The sequence below is a fragment of the Pipistrellus hanaki genome (assembly GCF_964339955.1).
Source record: "Pipistrellus hanaki genome assembly, chromosome: 5".
NCBI classification, from domain to species: domain Eukaryota; kingdom Metazoa; phylum Chordata; class Mammalia; order Chiroptera; family Vespertilionidae; genus Pipistrellus; species Pipistrellus hanaki.
This window is the reverse complement of record NC_140507.1, coordinates 5,354,735-5,360,037: the sequence shown is the minus strand read 5'-3', so window position 1 is coordinate 5,360,037 and position 5,303 is coordinate 5,354,735.

Genomic DNA, 5,303 nt, shown 5'->3' with positions numbered 1-5,303 from the left:
AGTGGATGAATGAATAAGTGGAGGGATGAAAGGGTGTTTCTTACCTGTCATCTTGGTAGCCCTACTTGACCCTGCTCCTCCCATTCCTATGACTTTCCTAGCACCTGACACCATATCCAATATTTTACCCACTTAAGCTTGCCAGCTATTTGCCTGGCTAACACCATCTGACACAGACAGTGAGAAATGAATACTCCATCTTTGGGCTGTTTGAATATTGGGGGGTCCTGGATTTTTGCCAAAGTCTGGACATCCTCAGGTCTGCCCTGCCTGCCCTCCCAGCTTTGTCTAATCCTCAGCTCCGTTCCCATCTTCATGACCAATGATGACCCGTAGGCCTACTGTGCGCAACACATAGGTCCAGGCCACCACGCCACACCTTGCTGGTCATCTCAGAACCAGCACACGGGGTGTTTGTTTCTCAGATTCGTTCCTGTTGGGCTGTAAGGGGACACAGAGCGGTGCTCTGCTAATATTTACTTAATGAACGAATGAGCTGTTCTTGAAATGAAATCAGTTGCCTCCTCCTTATATTGTTTACGTCAGCCACCCGAGCCCCAGGACTCAAAAACATAACCAAAAAGAGAAGAACCTGAAATGCCACTCTGGGCAGGCCTTTTGGCTTGGCTCGGCGTCCACACGGCAAACACAGTCTTCAGAGTGGAGAGTAGTGACAGTCAGCCATCGCCTGACACAAGAACCCCTCACCACACACTGCACACCGCGGGTACGGTGATTACAAGAGTGTACCCGCTCCATTTGCACCGATTGCAAACTACCGCTCACCTTCTGTGCAGAAAGCCTAGCCAGTTGGCCTCTTGCCAGGGGAGCTGGCAGTTAACAGCTCCTTAATGGACAGGTTTTGGGGCCCATTTTTAACACGGCTGAGAGAAAGGGAGCAAACTGAAGAGCTAACTCTGCGACTCAGGTCCCAGAATCTTCAGTCAGGGCACACTCTATCCTATATTGCATCGCTCCCCCCTCACCTCAGTTCACCTGGAGAAAACTAGTCTTTTTCTTTTTTTTTATTGCGAGTTTCCTTTTTTTTTTTTTTTTTTTTTTTTAATTCTTTATTGTTATCGATGTCTCCTTTTTCCCCCATGGACCTCTCCCTAGCCGCTCTTACCCCGCTACTGTCTGTGTCCATTGGTTATGCTTATACACTGAGTGGCCAGATTATTATAATCCCTGAACGCATAATAATCTGGCCACTCAGTGTGTGTGTGTGTGTGTAAATGTAAATATATATTAGAAGTCCAGTGCATGAATTCGTGCATAGGTGGGGTCCAGCCAGTATGGCCAGGGGGAGGGGACATGGGCAATTGGCCACCCTGGCTGCTGGTCGAACTCCTGGTCAAGGGGACAGTTTGCATATTAGTGTTTTATTATATAGGATATAGTGGCCAGATTATTATGCGTTCAGAGATCATAATAATCTGGCCACTCGGTGTATGCATGCAAATAAGTCCCACTGGTTATGCTTATATGCATGCATGCAAGTCCTTTGGTTGATCTCTTACCCCACACTCACCTACCCCACCACCACCGCCTTCCCTCTGAGGTTCAACAATCTGTTCGATTCTTCCATGTCTCTGTTTAACTGGATATTTTGCACCATCACATGGCTAATAGTTAAATGATGCATTTGCTTGTTTATATCTCCCTTCACACCAAAAGAGAGCCATGACCACCTGTAAGAACTCATACAATAAGACAAAAAGGCGCAAGAGAAATACAGGCAGTATTTGCCGAAGTAAAACAAAGCTTGGATTGGTTCTAAGCCACATAACTGACTACACATTGCAACTGACGGGTGCTCAGAGACATTGCTGGGCGGGCTCTTGAGTCGGGCCCCCATGGACCATAATCTTTACAGACTTTGTTATTTCTGCTGCCTTTGCATGGAAGTTAGTGAGGGCATTTCAAATACAGGTTAGCTCTTCCTATTGAGAAGATTCCGCTTTCTTAAGTAATCAGAAGCCTGGTAAAGACACCCTAAAAAACACATAAAATTGTTTTTGATAAAACACAGAATCTTTGCTTTCTAAGAAGACCACATTGCACAATATCTTATCAGGAGCTGACCAGTAATGCAAGAAAACTGTCTTAAACAGAGAGACAGTCATTCATCTGACATCAGCTTTTGATATTTAGATTCACTGAATTGAATTTATTCCTCTCTTACTCAGCTTGATCCCACATAAAATTTCATTTCATAAGCATTTTACAACTTTCTTTGTCCCTTCTAGTTTGTCTCGTTCTCTTGCAGTTCAGAAATAACCGGGACAAATCATTTCATTTCCAGCTGAGATGGCAGGTCCATGGGGTATCTAGTCTGCAGGGAGGATTCCCTGGGGAGAGCAGGTGCTGGGCAGTCTTGGCCCCCCCCCCCCATGGCCTCCCAGCCAAGGCAGATCCCAAGGCTCTCTCTCCTGGTGCCCTTGAGCTCTGTGCCTTAATATACCCACCCCAAAAAAAAAAAAAAAAAAATGAATGGACATATGAGGCAGGGAGCTGACTGGGATTCCCAAGACCTGGGTTCCAGTTCACACTGGCCGTATCATTTAGTGATGTGTGGCTCTGGCCACAGCTTCCTCATCTACACAATGAGAAGAAAGGATCACTTTCAGTCATGTAAAAGGCTCTGAAAACTTCAACGCACCGCATCCATGGGCAGCGTTGGTATGACTTACTAGTTCCCTGTGTGCATGGTGACCACTCTGGGACACTCTAGGAAGGGGTGTGGCCACGTGCCTAAAGAGGTGGACACCGAAATGGGGAGCCTGTGGGCAGCCTGTCTGCAGAGCTGGGCATCCTGAAATGCCACTGACCTCCGGCAGCCTGAGTCTAGAGGTCACACGGGGCACGAGGTGGTCTGGATGGTGCAGAGGATGCCAGGGGTCAGGAGCGAGGCCGCCTGGGACCACAGGGAGACCCTGGCTCCCCTGGGAACTCCGCACTCCGGCTCTTTCTTCAGTTGGTCTGAAAGAGACCGAAGAAGCTGGCACGGAATGAAAGCTTTGTTTGAAAATGAGAGATAAGACCCTCTATTATACCTACTTTATGAACCTGAGTTCTGCTTGCCCTGACCCCCAGGTATAATCAGTCTATTAATATAGGTATTTACTGAATGCCGGCACAGAATCAGTACAAACCCGAACAATTAAAGTACTAATAATCCGATTGGGAAGATTAAATACAGGGTGAATGCATGATAGATGGATAGACTAGATAGATAGATAGATGATAGGTAGATAGATAGGTAGGTAGATAGATAATAGATTGATAGATAAATGCATAGATGCATAGATGCATAGATTAGTGATGGAGCTAGAGATAAATGAGAGATTAATGATAGATGATAGATACTTGGATAGAAAAGTACAAACTTGAGAAGATACTACCAACATCAGGATAAAAAGAACAATCTACTGAGTATCTGCAAACATGCCAGATGCAACAGGCCAGGTAGTTTCAAATGTGCTGTCACACCTGTCATCCTGAATTCTTCCTTACCCCGTTTGTCAGATAAGGAGCCCCGGGTCCAGAGGTTAAATAACTTGCCCGAAGCCATCCAGCTGGCTGGCCCTTCTTCTTTCTCTAAGTCTCACTGTCCCTGAGTCAGAAGGGACAGTGAGACTTAGAGAAAGAAGAAGGGCCAGCCAGCCCCCGGCTCCGCCCACTCCTACCTCCCTGCTCTGAACTGTATTTGTCTCTTTTGAGCCTTTGTTTCCTGTGTGAACGTCTTGTACCTTCTGAGGAAAACCCCAAACCGCTTTCCATTCGCTGAGAACCTGAAGCCGCTCCTTAGCCGGCCTGCTCCAGCCGCCTTGCCTTCCGGGTGCCCGGGTGACCCGGAGGCCCCTCTGAAGGCATCAAAGAGCTTTCTCTGCAGAGCGAGCTCCCACCAGCCCCACAGAAATGCCTGCGAGCTGGCCCGGCTCCAGGGCACCCTGCAGAAACTGGTCTGGGCCAAAGGCGTCTCTGGAGTATTGTACCCGAGGCCCAGCCCTCCTCCTCCTCCCCCCTTTTACTTTCTGCAGCTCCATTCTCTCCCCACTTCTCTCCCTGTCGTTCCACTTTGGCACCTCCAGGACCTGTGAGGACGGGGGTCTGGGCAGGAGCTTGGACGTGATGTCAGGATGGTAGGAGGCATGGGGACATCCTGCCAGGGCTTCAGCTCTCTCCCGGGCCCCTCCTCTGGACCCCCTCCCCAGCTCCCAGCTCCCAGGGAATCCCTGTGCCTTCCCTTGGGGCTGGAGCCAAGAGTGAGTTTCGAGTTTGGGTGGAGGGTAGAGAGGGGAGGCACTGGTGTGGTGACGGGAGGACAGGGGCTCAGCAGGCACTGCTGACGGGCACTGTTGAAGCAGGACTGTGAGGAGGTTTGGCTGTGGAGGAAGGATGCTCCTGAAGGACTTTCCAGGGAAGAAAGAATCCTCTGGAATAGGAAGGAGGAAGAGGAGAGAGAGAGAAATCTACCAAATTGCTCCCAAAGGCTCTCCCGCCTGGTCCTGGGTTGGCTGCTCGGCCTCTCTCCTCCATTCTCTTGGCTCCGGTGGCTCTTGTTGAAACTTCCAGCCTGGAAAGCACATGCCCCAGGGCTCTGCAAGCCTCCTTTTGTGTAGACACTGCTTTCCGTTCACCCCCAGCATGCTCTTACATTGCACAGCCAGGAATCAGAATCCTAGAAATGGTCAAGTTCTTTCTCAGAGATGGGAAGCTGGGGACCAGAAAGATGAATCGGCTTACCCAAGACCTGTGGTCGGCAAACTGCGGCTCTCGAGCCACAGACGGCTGTTTGGCCCCTTGAGTGTGGCTCTTCCGACAAAATACCACGGCCTGGGCGAGTCTATTTTGAAGAAGTGGCGTTAGGAGAAGTTTAAGTTTAAAACATTTGGCTCTCAAAAGAAATTTCAATCGTTGTGCTGTTGATATTTGGCTCTGTTGACTAATGAGCTTGCCGACCACTGCCCAAGACTGTATATATGTATACTGCTAACACCCATTCCATTGTATCAGGAGAGAGGGGTGTCCTCCAAATTCAGCCACCCTGCGGCTCATCTTCCAGGCGTGGGGGCTGGGATCATGCACTTTATTTGACTTTCATGGGTCTTTGATCTCAAGAATTTCTCCTATGGCCTGGGAACATAGCTGAGACACAACCCCCTGGCAGCCAGCAGTCACTACAGGAGCTGGGCAATTCCTACAGACACCCAGGACTGGCTCAGAGCCCCACCCAGGGGAGGGGCTGAGGGAGGCCCCGCCCACCTATCTGCCTAGCTGGTCCTGCAGCTCCCTTTCCC